Below are 21,116 nucleotides of genomic sequence, written 5' to 3'. Positions count from 1 at the left end.
TGTCCCTATTTGCAGATGACATGATTGTATATTTAGAAGACCCCATTGTCTCAGCCCAAAATCCCCTGAAACTGATAAGAAACTTCAGCAGTCTTAGGATACAAAATCAATGTGCAGAAATCACAAACATTTCTATACACCAATAACAGGAAAACAGAGAGTCAAATCAAAATTGAACTCCCATTCACAATTGCTACAAAGAGAATAAAATACCTAGGAATACAACTAACAAAGGATGTAAAGGACTTCTTAAAGGAGAACTACAAACCAGTGCTCAATGAAATAAGAGAGGACACAAACAGATGGAAAAACATTCCATGTTCATGGTTGGGAATAATCAACATCATGAAAATGGCCATACTGCCCAAAGTAATTTATAGATTCAATGCTATCCCAATCAAGCTACCAATGACCTTCTTCACAGAACTTGAAAAAACCACTTCAAACTTCATATGGAACCAAAAGAGAGCCCACATAGCCAAAATAATCCTAAGCAAAAAGGACAAAGCTGGAGGCATCATACTACCTGACTTCAAACTATAATATAAGGCCACAGTAATCAAACAGCATGGTCCTGGTACCAAAACAGACATAGACCAATGCAACAAAACAGAGGCCTCAGAAGTAACTCCACACATCTACAATCATCTGATCTTTGACAAACCTGATAAAAACAAGCAATGGGGAAAGGATTCCCTGTTTGATAAATGGTGTTGGGAAAACCAGCTAGCCATGTGCAGAAAGCAGAAACTGGACCCCTTCCTGACACCTTACACCAAAATTAACTCCAGATGGATTAAAGATCTAAACATAAGACCTAACACATAAAAACCCTGGAAAAAAACTTAGGCAAAACCATTCAGGACATAGGCGTAGGCAAGGGCTTCATGACTAAAACACCAAAAGCAATGGCAACAAAAGCCAAAGTAGACAAATGGGACCTAACTAAACTCCAGAGCTTCTGCACAGCAAAAGAAACTATCATTAGAGTGAATTGGCAACCAACAGAATTGGAAAAACTGCAATCTACCCATCTGAAAAAGGGCTAATATCCAGAATCTACAAAGACCTTAAACAGATTTACAAGAAAAAAACAAACAAACCCATTCAAAAGTGGGCGAAGGATATGAACAAACACTTTACAAAAGAAGACATCTATGAGGCCAACAAACATATGAAAAAATGCTCATCATCACTGGTCATTAGAGAAATGCAAATCAAAACCACATTCAGATAACATCCCACACCAGTTAGAATGGCAATCATTAAAAAATCTGGAGACAATAGATGCTAGAGAGGATGTGAGAAATAGGAACACTTTTACATTGTTGGTGGGAATGAAATTAGTTTAACCATTGTGGAAGACTGTGTGGCTATTCCTCAAGGATCTAGAAATAGAAATACCATTTGACCCAGCAATTCCATTACTGGATATATACCCAAAGAATTATAAATTGTTTTATTATAAAGACACATGCACACATATGTAAACTGCGGCACTGTTTACAATAGCAAAGACCTGGAACCAACCCAAATGTCTATCAGTGATAGACTAGATAAAGAAAATGTGGCACATATACACCACGGAATACTACACAGCCATAAAAAATGATGAGTTTGTGTCCTTCATAGGGACATGGATGAATCTGGAAACCATCATTCTCAGCAAACTGACACAAGAACAGAAAACCAAACACTGTGTGTTATCACTCATAGGTGGGTGTTGAACAATTAGAACACACGGACACAGGGAGGGAAGCATCACACACTGCAGTCAGTGTGGCGGGGGGCTAAAGGAGGAACAGCAGGGGGTGGGGAGGGTGGGGAGAGATAACAAAGTGAGAAATACCAGATATGATAGGGGACATGAAGGCAGCAAACCACCTTGCCATGTATGTAGCTATGCAACAATCCTGCATGATCTGCACATGTACCCCAGAACCTAAAGTACAATTTAAAAAAAAGATATAAAAGTTCAACTCCAGAAATCTTGAAGAAAAATATAGATCTTTACTTATAATTTCTTAAAAATAAAGTATGCAATGTCAGGGACAGGGGATACCCAGCATTTAACAAAAAATACTTTCTAAATATTTGATACAATGTATTTCTCTTACCCCCCAATTTACAACTGCCTTTCTCATAATTATTATATCTGGTACTCTGTCTCCTAAAATCCTGCTGAATAAAATCATCTGCTTCATTTGTGAAGCAGAATAGCATAGATAAAATTAAAACTCAGTGCCAAGCTGTGTTACCCAGTCCCACCATGGGACTCCAATCACTTGGAGCTTCAGTTTTCTCACTTATAAAATGAAATAATGATAATATCTCACTCTGAGATTATTGTATGGATTAAATAAATCATTCTACTTAGGCATTGAGTACAATGCTTGATACATGGCAGGTGCAAAGTAAGTGTTAGCTATTCCATGTGGTGACAGTATCTTGGTAATATTCCACAAAGACTAGCACATCTCTGTATATGCTTCCCATGCACTGCTCCTACTCACACTATGGTATCTCACACTCAGCTTTCTTCCCATCCTTGCTGAGCTGAGGATGATTTCTCTCAGTCACTATGACTCTTGAAGCTCCCCTTGGAAAGTCCAGGAGCAAACTCATCATATTTCTGACATGACACTAGTCCCTGTCTCGGATGATATCAGTGAAAGGGGGCATTCACTAAATTCTTTCCCTCAAGGGGCTGACAACCACTAGAAATCCCTTGTTAAAACAACTAAAAAAATTGTGGGTTTATCTCTTGTTCCCCCCACCCCAAATTCCTGAGCAACCTAGTGTCCTAAGGTCTGCAAAACACGGAGAAATGGCACGGGGCAGGGGGCACAGAATCAAAGCAACTTTGCTTATGATTGGCAAGCCACTTTTGAAAAAAATAATAAAGCAAAATCTCCAACTTGATTATAACCAGGCTCTTCAGGGTTTGCAACCTGGAGACCTTATTTATTGAGGGGTCAGATTCCGTGAAACTGAAGCATACTCAAATCACTGGAGCCGCCGAAATCATGCCATCATCTCAGGCTTTAGTGGTTTGTGTGCCTGAAGGTTTGTTAGACTTGCCTCTTTTTCCTCTCCCAAAAATCATGATGGTTTCTTGGTTTGGAAATAAAATCCAAAACGTTGCCTATAAATAGTAAATCAGCTCTAAGTTCTGATTGACCGTGCTTCGATCTACTGCCCCCTAGTGGATGGACCACAGTTGGAGCTGCACCTCTCAATTCAAAGTTGCCAATTCAAAGCTATAAGCTATTCTCCATGGCAGTTCCTGATGAGTTAGAATCCAGGAATGACCTGAATCCCTGTAGACCCTCACTTCGTTGGTGGCATTTCCCTGCTCTGAGGCTATTTATCTTTGTTCCATTTCAGTGGCATTTCTAACTGCTTTTAGAAACCTTTATTCCAGTCCCTGACATAAAATGTCCTACTAATTTCTCCAGTTTCTAGGCGAGCTGGCCTCTACCCTTGGGCTCAAAGCCTGCTTAATTCCAGTCCCACAGTTGCAGCCAAGTCCCCAGAGATCTGTTCTTGTCCAGTGAAATAAAGCAAAACCACTGAACAAGCCTAAACATGGCTGTCACTGACCTCTTCTCCCTTTCCAAGAACAACTCCAATTTCCTCAGTAAATGGGTGTCCATGGAGTCTGTTGAAAATCAATTTTCAGCCCGTTTGTTCACAAGGGAATTTTTAAGCCTTCCTCTGTTGACCCTCAGCCATTAATCTCAAACAAACCAACATTATGCTACAGAATACAAACTGATAGGATGAGATCTACCCAACCAGGGAACTGTTTCCTAGCAAGTCAGATGCAGCTACTATCTCCCCTATAGTAAGAAACTATTGCCATCACAAGGACTACCTTAGCTCTATCTCACCTGAGAGCCTTGTCTTTAAAAGCAAACCTTAACCATTTATAGTCTGGTCAAGAACCAGTGGCACAAGGGGTGATCTGGCTTATACACAATGCAATGAAATCGTTTTTTCTGTCTCCCTCCCATGTCTCATCTTCAGTTGTCCCCCAGCAACTCATTGTTCTATCTGCATGACCTTAACTCCTTCTGACTTATCATTTTCTTATTGATGTCTCATGACCTTATTACTATGATAGGTGATATCATCCAGAGGCTTGATTTTGTAGGAGAAAAAAGATTGAGTCCGTTTAGTCAGCTCTTCCTCTTGGCTAATCAACCATCTAACTGTTGACTCTAAGTTCTGCCTGGACATTGTGTGTGAACATTGATTATGATCATTTCTTCCTGATTTTGATTCAGTTCTAGAATTATATGGCTTACCCGTAAATCTCTGCTAAATTGCTACGCCTATCCTTTCCTACTGTAGATATCTCCTATGGACACATATATACATAATACAAGGAACACTCCTCTATGTTTATATTTTATAAAATTGCAGAATATTCTGTTTCTTCAGTTTAAATAACCATGCAGTATAAACTTCATAATACTAATTTTTTATAATTCCAAAACATAGATGATCATAGCAAAGGTACACTTTTAGTTTAGGTCTAGGGTAATAATTTGAACCCAAACTCCTACATGTGCTTCTCCATGTGCTTCCCCACACTTATTCCAAATATAGCTGACTCTCACTTGGACCAGTCTTTATACAGCATTGCATTCAACTAAACAGCAGTCTGACCACAGAAGGCCTGAAGTATTATGTATGTCTTGTGACTGTGAATTGCTTTTAATGGATAATATGGAGAATTTACACAAAGCTTCACAGAAATCGTTCTAAAAATTATTTCTGGCCATTTCTCGTTCATCCCAGTTGTCTCTTTCATAGATGCTGCCTCTTACTATCTCCATGCTGACTTCCTGCCTTGCTTCTCTGTCTCCCTTTCCATCTGGTGTGGCTTCCACACCCAGGGCTACTGACAGTGTCACAGGTGAATCTGCACACCATCTGCAGCCCTCAAAGGAGCAGAGTTTGTCTTCTGCTCAGAATGCTTTTCTCACAACAATCAGCTCTCAAAGGAATTCGGTTGAACACAAATACAAATTCTCCACCTTGTTAAACTTCCCATTTTTAAAGTATACAATAATTCACCTACCACACAACCACTGAAATTGTTCTGCAAATAAAAATTATTTTCAATGACTTCCTCTGGACATCTTTTTATGATTTCAAGCTACAAAATCAATTTAAGATGGCCCTAAATGGGGGAAAATCATAACAAATAGTTGGTAACAAGCATATTTATATCATTGGAAATATAAATGAATATAAACACTATTTTAGATGCATAGTCAATATTGGAGGATGATAAGTATAACTTGCCTAGGGTATATGTGTGTGTATGTATTTTACCAGTGTGGATATTCTCTTGCTTTATTGGTATCCATATTACTATTTGTCCACTTACATCTGCAGATTTGGGAATACCTATACCTGGTGCTGCATTCCTGAGTTTCTAGAAGACTTCATGGCCCTAAGGGCCAATTTTCAGAGACCAATACATCTTGTTGGACTAGGTCTGAGAGACTTGGGTCTGAGAAGAATACTAAGGACTTTGACGGATTATCACTAAAACTGAACTTTGCTGAAAAGTTATAAATCATCAGCTTTCTTCAGGCTTAGATGGGACTGATACTAGAAAGATCATTAAAGTCACCAAGCTGTGCTCAGGCCTAAAAAGTACATTAAAAAGGATATAGTCTACCAAAAATGTAAACGAGTGTAATACACATTCCAGGCATTTGAAGTTCAGGCACTAATCACCTCAAATAAATGATAAACAAATGATGAGTTACGTGTACATCAACAGTGTTGTCAAAACATTGCCCTTGTAATCCCAGATAAATGATGAAGTTTATAAAAGGAGATTTCTGAGGGTCATGGAAGATTGTTTAAACATACATGGAGAGTGGTTTAAGTGCTAATCCATTGCCATTTATGTAAACTGCATTTCTATCATTGGTCTTTACTGCATAAAATTGCCTCATCGTTTTATAAATCCATAGACCTAGTTGAAACTAGTCCCTGCTGGAAACAAATTTTTCACATTAAGCTTGAAAGTTTTAAACTCTGCTCTACATACACATAGTGACACAGTTTTGAAAACCTCCGCCTGAGACGTGACAAAGTTTAAAGCGCTTCGCAACTTTCATGGAGTGTCACTTTCTATCCAATTCTAAAAGATCTAACGATACAGAAATGCTTCCACATCAAGATGTTTCAAAAGGTACTTTATAAATGAATCTGGATTCTACCAAAAGCTGTTACACATCTGCTTTGCTTTACCAATGAAGAACACAAACATGTTGATGGTTTCAGTCCAAACCCTTTTTGCAAGCAAGAAGGAAATGCAGAATGTTCAGCTAATTGCTAAGAGGAAATCCATATGTGTTATTTGCTTTCCATGAAAGGACAGGTCCTCTTGCTATTTAATTGATGAAATGTTGTACACAAAACTGACAGTGATTAATACCATTCTAAGATGCCATTTTAAGAGCTGTAAGTGTAATACTTTGGAATATATTCTTTGACATTTACATTGCTATTTGCTAGGTAAAAAATCTAGTTCTTGCCTTAAGCATTTATATTGGGGGAAAAATGTTAAGTAATTTCAAATGGCAATATCTTCCCGGGGAGCCAATCATTAAAAAGCCAGGAACCGATTACTTGTGCCCCAGATTTCCTTGTTCAAAACAAACAAACAGTGTGCTACAAATTCATCTAGAAATATTTATTAAGCACTCAGAGGCTATTTTGTGTGGTTTCCCCTTGATGTGCCTCTTCACACAAAGAGACTAGATGGGCATAGAATGCTCCCAAATTCGAGGCACACATAATAAAATGAATGAATTCTTAGCCAGATCTTCCACCCATAGTCCTCTTCCCACAAACTCACAGAGAACTCAGCTGGGAAGTCTGTCCTCCAGCGAGCTCCAAGACAACACATAATGGCTCTTACACTTCCTTCTTTGATGCAGTCTCAAAAGGCGGTAGGGTTCAAGCCTGAGTTTTCTTTTGTAATTTCCAACACAGGGAAGGATATAAAGAGCTTGTTTTCTTCTTCAAAGAATTCACAGTTCATTATACTTAAGCTTTCCACAGGCCTGTGACCGCTCAGACTCTCCCCTAACGCTCATGCATTACTGCTACTGGAATCACTTATGTCTAACAGAAAAAACGAAGTTTCTCTTTTGCATCTACCATAGTCATTATTCCTGACACCACAAGTATTCAGACACCAGAATTTTACATAAACAAACCACACAAAATAAATCCAACAGGCCCTATTGCCTGAGTTCCTGGATGAGAGAACAATCTGGCTTTCTGACTGACATTCCTGTACTTCACAGAGAGTTGCAGGCTGGCAACACAAATGCAAACATCCTAAGGCATCAGGCAGGTAACTACAGTGGGCGAAGGAAGCAAGATGGCATGGGCACAATGTTAACGGCTCCTAAGGCTGCTATTAAGAAAGCAAACTCGCAAATATGATGAGTGGCAACTGACACTGGGCTCGGTGCCTTGGAGCCTGTGGTGAACTTGCCCTATCTAAAAGCACCAGTAGTTAGTATGCCCCATGCACGTGTTTGCACGCAAGAATAAAGTCCTCAATTGCCAGGCCTTACAAATTCTTTCAGAGCTAGAAACCAAGATTTTCATGTGATTCTCCCAACATTTAAGTTTTTAAGTGATAGCAATTAAGTCATCTGAAGCAAAAAGCTAGCCATTTGGTGGGCTATGTGTGTTCAGGATGAACAAAACCCAATCTGTGGACCAGATCAGAGCCAAAGGTTGACAGTTCGCACCTTTAGTCTTGGCAATGCTCATGAGAGGTGTGCTTTATTTTTCTGATTTTAATTCAAGCACAAGCTGAGAAGTTTCAGGAAGCTAAATCTGGAGTTCTGCTATTCAAGCCTTCTCTGACATCTCTTGTCAAAGCCAGGCTCCATTCAAGTCTAAAGGAAGCAAATTCTCTTGACAGGCATCATTTATCCTGAACACTGGAGGATGGAGTCCACGATACCCAGTGTAAATATCAATAACCAGCTGCAGATTAATGCAGCTGCCATCCATTCATCTCTTCAATTATCCGGAGGTTCTTCAAAACAGAGAAGAAATCATGAAGAAAAATGAATGATAGTTGAGTTGCAATTATAATAAAAAATTTTTAATGGTATTAAAGGCCTAGTAAGTACTTTGAATGGTGGAGGAACGGAAGGATTAATTTAGGAGCAATGAAAAGCAGTGATGTGGTGGCAATTTAAGCTGTTGAACAAGTGCATAGCATGTATGGAATTCCAGTGCTTTTATGCGCCACCAACCAACTGACACTTCCTCTTCCTCTTGATTGTGTGGCATATATGACTGTTTATGAACCACAGCATGTTTGTGTTTCCTATTCTAGCCTGCTTTACTGCCCTGGAGTCCCTGGTGCCAGCACATACACACACATTCTGAGTTCAGGGACTGAGCAGTCAGCCTTTCAAAAGCCAACAGTAGTATTCTATGCCAGCCTCGGTTCTACTCTGAAGATGCTGACCAGGGGAAAAAATAAAATCCTCCATTCGAATTCTATCCTTGCTAATAGGAGGGCCATGGGTTGGCAGCTGTCTTGTGCCAGCCCCTTTCTGGTTTTTCTCTGACAGATCAGTATCAAACCAAATAGCTATAGGCCAACCAATTTAAAAAAAAAAAAAAAAAAAAACAGAAACCAAAAGACTCATGCCTGCTGGTGAAAACTTAAGCAGGCATGTGGGTAACATGAGTAGGACAAGCTGGCAGCCCACAGTCTTTTTGAAGTGAAGAGCAAACAAGTTGAGGATTTTTATAATGCAGGCTTTGTCCGGTAATTCAGCCAGAAGCTTTACCAATACAGCTGCTTCCCAAAACTAAAACACATGGGGCCGAAAGCATTGCAACTTAAAGCAAACAAGATTCGCAGCCAGGTCCAGCATTCCCAACAGCTGAAGAATAGACACGCTCTGCCACTAAAAATAAAGTGGTGGACCAATTCCGAATGTCTCCCAGACAGACCAAAAGTAAATGATGTTGGGCAATTATAACCTGTAAAAAGACCAACTTTTTAGAAACTATGATCAGTGTTTGAAGCTACCGCTACAAAGAGCTGTCTTTCAGGATGGAATGCCAGGGTCAGAAAAGGAAGCTGGGTAAGATGTCAGTTATGAAAATACTGCTTAAAAGAAAAGAATAAAGAGCTTACAATCATTTTCCTGTGAAATATGTAGCACCTATTACCCTTTATCCTTATTCTCGAAGTTAGGGTGTGTGTGTGTGTGTGTGCGCGCGCGCATGTGTAGCTTTTCACACATTTACACATTTATCTCTCCAGCCCCTTTTCAACAGGTCACATGCACTCATTGCATATCATGCTTCAGCCCAACTGAATTTAAACCTTCAGTGGCACAAGCAGCAAAAGCAGCCCTATCGTTTCCGTTGAAGAGAAAATGTTCCTGTCATAACACTAGATCACAAACATCACGAATACATAAATCAACACATTCTCAAATGTTATGTTGTGATTATCCAAAGCCCAAAATACTAGAGAAAACTAGGCGAAGAGAGTACTTGATCTCCTCCTGCAAAACAGATCAGTGTTCTCTCTCACCAAAAGGAAAAAACTCCTCACTTTTGAGCTTTCAACAGGTGGCCTGAAAAAGCCTTCACTCTACTGGGTAACTAAGTGGTGCATGCTAAAGGGGTAGGTAGATTAGGAGGGCGTGAGGGGCTATTTCAGCCCAGAGTGCATTCTTCCAGCTGGGGGTGTTATTTATGTTCCTACATCTATATGATAGATTCCCCGTTACAGTAATTATTATGAATTATAGATAAGCACTCTGTGTGTAATGTTCTGCTCTCCATTTCCTACAAATCAAATTACCGAGGGTTATATTGGATTGTGGACATATTTAGAAAATCCTTTTATGGTTGTTTGTTAACTTCCCTTCTGCCAAAAGTCTTCAATCTCTGCTTTGACCAGATGGCCCTAGAGCTCCTGTCTTGTAAAGAAGGATGTGTGACTGAGGGGGCTGGCACAGGGCAGGGCACTGACAGAGCCCTGGAATCACCATGCAGACCAGGGAAGGCCAAGGAAGCCATGCTGGCCAAGAAATGGTTGAGGCACCCAAAGCTGCTTGGGTACATGGTAGGTGTTTGGGAATGATCTATTGAATTCCATACTGGTGTGATCCCAAGGAGGAGAAAAATAGCTTCTACAGAGCTAGGCTTCTAAGCTGGACCCTGGACTGTTATAACTTCCTTACTCAGGTGTTTGATAACAGGGATAATGGTACCATTTGGGGTAGAGGAGAGGGATGAACCTACAAATTAGGTTATATCTAAACACTGTTCCTATTATGTAGAATTAATCTCTAAATATTTCGACTCTTTGATCAGCTTCTCAAACCTGAGTTTGAGAAGTATCTTCTTGGCCCTGTAGGCCAAAAAGATGGGTTGTGTGCATGAGTGAAGGTTGGAAGACTGCCCATAATGTGTAAAATCTTCAAGTCTAAGGAGTTGCAAAGACCAAAGAGAAAACTCTAGGCTCCTACCCACCATTCCCTACCTTTCCTATAAACTCGGTACTTTAGATATAAGCCACCCCCATCAAAAATTCCCTTCTCCCAGAACTATTCCATAGGTGAGAGCTAGTTGTCACATGAAATAAATCTTGCTATAATGTTAATGACTAGCAAAGATGCCCTACAATTTTTAAGAAGCTAGCACTTACTGAACACTTACTCTGTGCCAGGGACTGCTGTACATGCGTTATTTCATCTTCTCAACAACCTAATGAGGTAAGTAGTACTATGTATCATTCCAGTCTGACAAGTATGGAAATTCAGGCAGGGAGATTGAATACCACCTTCTCTAATTTGCCCTTAAGAAGGATGTGCAAAACCTTAACCACCTTCTACATAGCAACTGACACTGTTGTCTATAAACAGACACCATCTGCATTGTTCTCTAAATATCCTTATCTTAGGACATTGGCTCTTGGATCCTTCATGTCCCTTGTCTGTAAAACTAAGGGGTTAAATGCCCTCGGTGGTCTTCAAGATTTCTCAAGCTCTTTGGGCCTGTTTGGTGTAGAGGTGGAGGATGAGAGTAGCAAGGCTCTGTGTATTCACCCTGATTTCAACCCCAATACTTCTGCTTCTGTCCTTATACATGTTCTATTTAGGCATAGAATTTCCTTTGCAGGATGTTTCTGAATCTTTGAACATTTTGAAATCTACTGATCGAGAGCAGATCATAAAGCGCTGACCTGAACACAGCCTGTGGATTTTTTTTGATTTGGCCCCAAAGAGTTTTTTGTTTTGTTTTGCTTTGCTTTAATTTGATTACACACCAATATTTAAAATTGAGGATAGTTTACATAAAAATTGAGCCCCTCTTGAAAAATTTGCTGTGTAAGCACTGGGCAGGCCTTCCCACATAGCAACCATTGTGTGAGTAGTTCTCTAGATGGGCCATGCATTCTGCAGCTCACCACCGCACCTGCCCAGCCCACTTCATTCAGCACTCACCTTACCTGAGCCTTGTAGATATTTGAGTTTGCAATCCCTGGTCTAGATTATCTTTAAAGCCCTTCTTAGTCTTGGCCAGGCATAGTGGTTAACACATGTGATCTCAGCACTTTGGGAAACCCAAGCAGGAGGATTGCTTGAGGCAAGAAGCTTGAAGCCAGCTTGGGCAACATAGTGAGACGCTCTCTCTACAGAAAAAAAAAGGTTTAAAAATTAGCTAGGTATGGCCAGTTGCAGTGGCTCATGCCTGTAATCCTAGCACTTTGGGAGGCCCAGGCAGGCAGATCACAAGGTCAGGAGTTTGAGACCAGCCTGGCCAATATAATGAAACTCCATCTCTACTAAAAAATACAAAAACATTAGCTGGATGTGATGGTGCATGCCTATAGTCCCAGCTACTTGGGAGGCTGGGGCAGGAGAATTCCTTCAACCCAGGAGGTAGAGGTTGCAGTGAGCCAAGATTGTACCACTGAACTCTAGCCTGGGAGACAGAGCAAGACTCTGCCTCAAAAATAAAACATAAAAAATTAGCTAGGTACAATGGCACATGCCTGTAGTCTAAGCTGCTTGGGAGACTGTGGCAGGAGGATTGCTTGAGCCCATGAGTTTGAAGCTGCAGTGAGCTATGGTGATACCACTGCACGCCAGCCTGGATAGCATAGCAAGAACCCGTATCTCAAAAAAGTATATATGTATTTCTTCCTAGTCCCAAATACACCCCCCACTGAACTGTAAACTTCTAAACACTTTGCTTTAACATATTCAACATTCCTTAGAACTTCCTACCTTTCCCCCATCATCTCTACCCAATCCTAGCATGCACACACACACACACACACACACACACGAAAAATGTTCAATACATAAAGAGGTTCAATAGCTGCTCTTTATGTTGGAAAATGGCTTTCTGCATTACACCACTCACATTATTTACATTTTATTGAAAAACCTTGAACCCCCATTTTCTCAGCCCAAAAGAATGCATTTCTAATGATCTATTTCATCTTGCAACGTGTCAAGCAAGCCTGGGAGAAATTTGGGAGTAGAAGGATTCTGTTAGTAAAACAATCTGTTCTCAATAAATAAAGACTCACTCTAGTTCCCTTGATTAATTAGAGATTATTATAAGGATATTCAACAACATAAAAGAAATAGGAGTGCCATGGGACACCTTTTACCCCTCAGAGACTCATATATTTGGGAATAAGAAAAATCCACCATGGCTCCAGTGACCACTAACCTTATGGGCATGTTATTAGCAGGACTCCGTGGATCTCTTGCCTTTATAGTGAGTGAGCTCCTCTCTGATTGCATCTATTCCTCCCACTAGTTCCAGTAGCCACCTTACCCTCTGCTCACTGCCATTCCATTTCTGTTTCAGTTTCTTCTTATCATAAAGCCTGTTTACTTATCTGGTTTATTCATCTTTCTTGCTGCCACAAGGCCTCCCCTTGTGGTTCTTTTTAGCTTACACTTCTTCCCAAAACCAACTAATTGATCCCTCCCCGGTTACTCTATTTCAAATTCCCGAGTGAGAACATCTGACCCAGCTAATCACCATTTTGCCTGTTTGGGAAGTTTTTCATGCCAAACCATCTCATAGGACACTGGCCAGCCTAGAGATTGGTTAAGGATAGGACCATGCCAGTCTAGTGAGATAAGTCTGGAAGAAAGAGATTCATGGCCACCCAGGGAAGCTCCCACAGCTCACATATGGGTGGGCACTTTCCCTAAGATAGAAGCTACTGGCATGGCAGGCGATGTGATGGACCTGCCCAATAGGATCCTCAGACTTCAGTTCAAATCATGTCAGTGTCTCTGTCTTTGAGGATCATTTCTCTCTGAAACATAAAACAAAGCTATGACTATATTGCTATAACATTTTTGTTCATGTGGGCCTCTAAGCAGGAGACATCGAAGGACCTCTACAGTTCTTTCATGACCTTGAATACAATTTACTCTAATTCAATTTACTCTAATCCTTCATATACATGGATCTCAATTGTTTTAGGGACATCTGAACCAAACATTTTTATAAATTGTTACCTAGGCATAAATTCCAATAAATTATACAGACCTCCAACCTCTTCATCAGTTTATTCTTATGACTTCAAAAACCACATGTTGGCCAGGCGCAGTGGCTCACACCTGTAATCCCAGCACTTTGGGAGTCTGAGGCAGACAGATCCCCTGTGGTCAGGAGGTTGAGACCAGCCTGGCCAACATGTCAAAACCCCATCTCTACGAAAAATATAGATATTAACTGGGCATGGTGCCATGCCTGTTGTCCCAGCTACTTGGGAGGCTGACGCACAAGAATCACTTGAACCCAGGAGGCGGAGGTTGTGATAAGCCTAAATTGTACCACTATACTCGGTCTTAAAAAAAATACCATATGTTAAGGAATCTCAACAGCATAAACTCAGCCCAGCTCTTTTTCTCCTGAGCTCCATGTCCATATTACCCACCTCCACCTAAATATCCCATAGTCATTTTATATGGCTTCTATGTCACTAAAATTCTGTTTTAGTCTGTTTTCACACAGCTATAGAGATCCTACTCAAAATTGGGTAATTTATAAAGGAAAGAATTTAATTGACTAACAGTCCCACATGGCTGGGAAGGTCTCAGAAAACTCACCATCATGGTGGAGGGGGAAGCAGGCACGTCTTACATGGTGGCAGGCAAGACAGAGTGAAACTGCCATTTATAAAACCATCAGATCTCATGAGAACTCCCTCGCTATGACGAGAACAACATGGCAGAAATGGCCCCCATGATCCAGTCACCTCACATCAGGTCTCTCCCTTAATATTTGGGGATTACAATTCAAGATGAGATTTGGGTGGAGACACAAAGCATAACCACGTCATTTTGCCCCAGCCCCTCTAATCTCTTATGTCCTCACATTTCAAAACTAATCATGCCTACCCAATAGCCTCCCAAAATCTTAACTCATTTCAGTTTTAACTCAAAAGTCCAAATCCAAAGACTCATCTGAGACAAGGCAAGTCCCTTCTGCCTAGGAACGTGTAAATTCAAAAGCAAATTAGTTGCTTCTAAGATACAATGGAAATTCAGGCATGAGATAAATAGTCCGATTCCAAATGGGAGAAATTGGCCAAAACAAAGAAGCTACAGGCCCCATGTAAGCCCAAAATCCAACAAGGCATTCATTAAATCTTAAAGCTTCAAAATGATTTCCTTTAATTCCATGTCTCACATCCAGGTCACTTTGATGCAAGAGGTGGGCTCCCATGACCTTGAGCAGCTCCACCTTTGTGGCTTTGCAGGGTGCAGTCCTCCTCCTGGCTGCTTTCATGGGCTGGCATTGAGTGTCTGCAGCTTTTTCAGGTGCATGGTATAAGCTGTTGGTGGATCTACCATTTATAGAACCTGGAAGATGGTGGTCCTCTTCTCACAGCTCCAATAGGCAGTGCCCCAGTGAGGACCATGTAGCAGGGGGTGGGCTCCAACTCCATGTTTACCTTCTGCACTGCCCTAGCAAAGGTTTTCCAGCAGACTTCTATCTGGACTTCCAGGCATTTCCATACATCCTCTGAAATCCAGGCGGAAGTTTTCAAACCTCAGTTCTTGACTACTGTGCACCTGCATCCCAAAACCATATAGAAGCTGCCAAGGCTTGGGGCTTGCACTCTCCAAAGCAATAGCCCATGCTGGACTTTGGCTTAGCCACAACTGGAGCTGAAGCAGCTAGGACACAGGGTACCATGTCCTGAGGCTGGACTGGTATTCAGGGAAGCCTGGGCCCAGCCATGAAACCATTTTTCCCCCAAGGCTTCTGGGCCTGTGACAGGAGGGGCTGCTGCCAAGATCTCTGACATGCCCTGAAGACATTGTCCCCATTGTCTTGGTCATTAACAATTCAGCTCCTCATGGCTTACGCAAATTTCTGCAGCTGCAGCAAGCTTGAATTTTTCCCCAGAAAATGGGTTTTTCTTTTCTATCATATCATTAGGCTACAAATTTTCAAAACTTGTATGCTGTGCTTCTGTTTTAAACATAAGTTCTAATTTCAAACCATCTCTTTGTGAATGCATAATACTGAATGCTTTCAGAATAATCCAGGTCATGTCTTGAATGCTTTGCTGCTTAGAAATGTATTCTGCCAGATAAACTAAATCATCTCTCTCTCCAGTTCAAAGTTTCACAGATCTCTATGGCAGGGGCAAAATGCCGTCAGTCTCTTTGTTAAAGCATAGCATGAGTGACCTTTATTCCAGTTCCCAACAAGTTCCTGTCTTTATGTGAAACCACCTCAACCTGGACTTCATTGTTCACATCACTATCAGCATTTTGGTGAAAACCATTCAATAAGTCTCTAGGAAGCTCCAAACGTTTTCCGTCTATCTTCTTCTGAATCCTCCAAACTCTTCCAGCCTCGGCCTATTACTCCGTTCCAAAGTCACTTCCACATTGTTTAGTATCTTTATGGCAGTACCTCATTCTATCAGTACCAATTTACTGTATGATCCCATTTTCACACTTCTATAAAGATCCTACCTGAGACTGGGTAATTTATAAACAAAAAAGCGTTAATTGGCCCACAGTTCCATATAGCTGAGGAAGCCTCAGGAAACTTACAATTATGGTAGAAAGGGAAGCAGGCACAACTTACATGGTGGCAGGTGAGAGAGTGAAAAGCCCAGGGGAAGCTACCACCTATAAAGCCAACAGATTTCATGAGAACTCCCTCACTATCAGGAGAACAACATGGGAGAAATGGCCCCCATGATCCAATCACCTCCCACTAGGTCTCCCTCTCAACACCTGGGGGATTACAATTCAAGATGAGATTTGGTTTGGGACACAAAGCTTAACTATATCCATGTCCAAACCACTTTACCTGCCTTCTCCCCAGTTAGCTAACTCTTCCCCAACCACCCATTTGCTAAAATAATAAATTTGGGAGTTGCCCTTTACTTTGATCTCTCCAAGGCTCATATCCAATCAATAACTGTCATTCCTATTGAATATAATTTCTCAAGTAACTCTTAACTTTGTCTCTATTGCTCCGTCTCCATTGCCAGAGTGAATTATTATTAATTCCTCTCAGTTATCTCTTTTAGGGACATAGCCATTCCCTCAGACTAAAACTTCTGTTCATAAGCCCCTGTTCAAACCCTAAATGCCTTTTGTCTGGCTATTTCCTATGCATCCTTCAAGTCTCACATTAGGGCCACTTCCTCCAGGAGGCCATCCGTGACCCAACAATTCTGTGGCAGGTACTCCTTCTATGTCTCAACTCTTCCATCCTATCTTTTACCTTGTGGTGTTTGGAATTGCCTGTTTGCTCCTCTGTATCCCCCACGAACTATTTGCTCCCTGAGACAGGAACCACATCTTCCTTGTTTAAATCTGTGTTTCGTGTGCCCAACACAGTAACTGACACATAGCAGTTACTTGACAAATATTTGTTAAAGAAATAAATGCCTTACTCTGCAAGACCTATACCCTTTTCATATATTTTTCTTTAAAATGCACCCAGAGAATAAAGTTGTGATCCTGATAAAATTTCAAAGGCAATTGGAAAAGGGCAAAGACATGCATAACCCCAAATACAAAACCTAATGAAAAACATACAAATTAAAATTAAAAGATGCAAAGCTAAAGGCTCACTCCTGTAATCCCAACACTTTGGGAGGTCACAGTGGGCAGATTACTTGAGATCAGGAGTTCAAGACAGGCTGGCCAACATGGTGAAACCCCGCCTCTACCAAAAATACAAAATTAGTCAGGCATGGTGGCAGGTACCTGTAATCTCAGCTGCTCAGAAAGCTAGGCAGGAGAATCACTTGAACCTGGGAGTTGGAGGTTGCAGTGAGCCAAGATGATGGCACTGCACTCCAGCCTGGGTGACAGAGTGAGACACCATCTCAAAAACAAAACAAAAAAAACACCAAATGAAGATGCAAGTCACAGAGTCATGTAAATCACTAATATAAGCAGAATATGAATTCTGTACTTAAATGTGTTTCCCAACTCATGTTTCTAAGGACAGTAGCACACCATGCCCCTGAGAATTACAGCATACCGTTTTTTCCATTGTTCATACACTAATTCATACTTCTGAAACTCAGATATTCAGATAACAAATAACCAAGTGTTGGAAGGAAAGTTACAAATTATAGTCATATGTCACAGTCCAAGCAAATGGCAGCCAAATTTCCCTGTATAAATTGCAGAATTCTCTGATGATTTAACAAGATGTATTGAAAAGAAAAACACTAAAAAGAAAAATTCATTTTTTACTCAGCTAATATAGTATATGGGTAAAGGGTTCATGTTTAAACTGTTACAGATGAGTGAGTTTTCCCAGAAATGCAATTTTAACAAAGCATAATGCCACTAAGATATTAAAACTAAATTTAAATTTTTTTAAATTAGGTTAACACCTTCAGAGCAAATCATGCTAATATCAGATGGTTTAAATAATGTTTCATAGCTAGCAACAAGAAAACAGATTTCAAAAGAAGACAATGGAACAATAGAGCCTGTCAAAGGAATCTTTAAAAACAAAAATGAGTTTTAATTGCTAGGCCTATAAACTAACAGTAAAATATTGTGTGGGTGTTTTGGATGATTTTGTTGTGATGACTATTACTGCTAATTATCAGTGAATTTGAAGTTATCACTTCGAGAGTGAGACACAACAGCGAATTCATGCTGTTCAGGTCAGACTGTTACATTTTATTGCTGAGGATGCATATAATATTCAAGGTCAAAACTGTGTTTATTTTAAAAGTGACAATTAATTATTGCTAATCTTCATCATCCTTAGAACATTTTTGCTTAAGAGAATACTCAGAGTCAAATGCTGATGGGGACCAGCTCAAAGGCAAGATAGAGCTAAAAGTCTGCAGCCTGAGGCTTCTCTGAAAAAGGAGTAGGTAAACAAGACAGTTTTGCCTTCAACCAATTCGAGGGTAATTATTTGTCGGTAGGTGAGGTTTGGGACTTTCTTTTCACCCCCTCTCTCTACCCTGGCCCTCCTCCCCTAGGGCAGGTACAGCCTCTGGCACTGACACAATCTAAGTCCCAAGCACCCAATTTCTCAGCCTCTTAACGAACAAATCCTCCAGTAGCTCCTACTTAACTGCTACATATATTCTGATCATTCAAGGATGTGGGTTTTGTCATTTGCATATGGTTTTGCCCTGATCTCAAGTTCAAAAAAATAAAGCGTATTTTGCCACAGCCTGATGTTGAAACTCTAAACGCTCCCAGAATAAAAATAAACTTGTTCTGGCGAGGCCATTTGGGGATTATTAGTTGGCATCTTTTGGCTGTAGTCAGAAATAAGCAAGCATCCATTTGTAGCGATCCTTATAACATTATCTCTGTTTAGATTGTTATTATGCTTATAAGTGCTTTTGGAATCCATGCTAGTCTTTTTTTAAGAGATCTAGGGTCTCTTTTTACTTGTTTTTTTTCTAAATCAAGGAAATCAAAATTTCAAAAGCAATATGTTTCCATAGACTATATGAGAGACATGAAAAAAATTCAAGTGTAAGTCCTGGGAAATATATTTGTGATCAGTGGTATTAGACCTCTTCCTAGTGTTCTAGTGACTGTCAAAACAGATGTGTGATATCTGCGTCTGTCAGGTACCTTTTTAAAACCTTACATGGTTGGCTTGTCCTTGCTCAGCTCACAGTCATTTAAAAAATACTTTGAGAGCTAGCCATGAGAATTACAAATCACTTTTCAAAGGTATGTACAGCTCTGCAAATTACAATGAGTTTACAGGTGCAGTCTTATTCTGTGTAACCTAGAGATGAAAGAGTTATCAAGGACACTGATGTTCATTGCTGCATCGATGAAATCTTCATGAATTCAAAAACTGTAGCAATAATCTCTTTTATGGAAATAGATCTATGAGGTTGTCAAGCAGATGGCATCTGATTTCCTTCTAAGTGAGGAGGCCTTGTAAAGTAGTATAAAGGTCCAAAAGCATTGGTCAGTAGGAGCAGAAAACTGAGGCAAACATCTTCACCCTCTTGGTGACCTGCTGGAAGTTGGAGTAATAAAATGTGGCAGACACTCTGCCACCTAAGAAGACGCCATTTTTTTTCCTCTAATTTAAAGCTAAGGATGCTTCAATACAGAAAGATTAAGAGACTTGACCAAGATCACCAAGCTCACAAAGGTCATAAAAAAGAGGTGGTTACCACAACTGTCACGAATGTCTCTCTCTCTCTCTTTCTCTCTCTCTCTCCCTCTCATACACACAGACACACACACACACACACACACACACACACACACACACAATCAATCATATACAGTTAGCATGTTAGCAGGGCTCAAAGTCTGATTATCAGCCCATTCTTTCTATCTACCTGCACTTTTAAGCCCACATGCTATCCTATTTTGGTAAATGCCATTGTTTCTTTAACTGGTCGAGGCTTTCCTAAATGTCCATGTGAACTGAATTTTCCCATTAAACAATTGCCCTGGATTAGTTAGTGGTTTTCCAAAGCTGCCCCTGGTAGTGGACAGTAGGCTTGTGTTGTGTTTCTCGTTCTCTTTAACTCCATCTTCCTTAAACTTCCCCTTTCCCTTGTAAGCATCATTTTCCATACTTCTTCTACCCCATGCTGATGCAGCTAAGCACTGTTAATGAAAATCCAGGAACCCAGCTGACCTGTTCTAATAAATTCTGTATTGTCACACCGCCCTGCTTACTGCAAAGCAACATAACTACTCCTCCCTGACCACAGATGTTCTCAGATCAATATCTCAGGTCTTGACCCCTCAGCCTCTTTCTAATGACATATTTCGTGCTGTCTACAAAATAACTCTCCTTGGTGATCTGCCAAGATCTAAAACTAATTATGATGACACTGAGCCCAGTGTCCTCTCCCTCAAACCCTTGACCCATTTCAACTTGTCTACTCTGGTCAGGGGCACTGCTATCTGTCTGAGCACCCAGCAATATAACTGTGAGGTCATCTGCAGTCCCTCCTCCTCACCCATGCCCAAGGTCCAACACCAGTTCTACCAGTTCATCTTTCCTAATTTGTGGTCCATGTGTTCACATATCCTCTTTGTTCCTGCAACTAAACCACACTGACCAACATTAATAGTGGAAGCATACAAATAAATGTCTCTCTCTCCAGATTCTCCTGATGTCATACCCACGGAACAACTGTTACGTCCTCATACACAAAATCTTCAGTATGATCAAGAGACCCTTCATTTTCTGGCCCCGCCTACTTCTCCAGACTCAACTCATGCCACTTACCGTCTAATCCACTATGTCTTTTTTTCCTTTTATATCTGCTTACTTGGCATGCTCTTTCTACCTCATAGCCTTTGAATATTTAGTCACTTTTCCTGGAATATGCTCAATCCAACACTGGCTAATACCTACTCAGCAGCTTCCTCCAGCCTTCATTCTAGTAAAATTCCCTTATTGCACCCTGCACTTTTTCTTCATCTACCAGGACAGCTTTCCAATGAAGCCACTGGATTCCAGTTCATTTTTTCGGACTTCCCATGAATGAGCAGATATAAAATTTCTTGATCAGAGTTCCACATCTCCCAATCACT

Source organism: Sapajus apella, unplaced genomic scaffold, assembly GCF_009761245.1.
Source record: "Sapajus apella isolate SASKATOON/1434 unplaced genomic scaffold, GSC_monkey_1.0 scaffold1, whole genome shotgun sequence".
Lineage (NCBI taxonomy): Eukaryota > Metazoa > Chordata > Mammalia > Primates > Cebidae > Sapajus > Sapajus apella.
The sequence above is the reverse complement of the archived record's forward strand: the minus strand, read 5'-3'. Positions refer to the sequence as shown.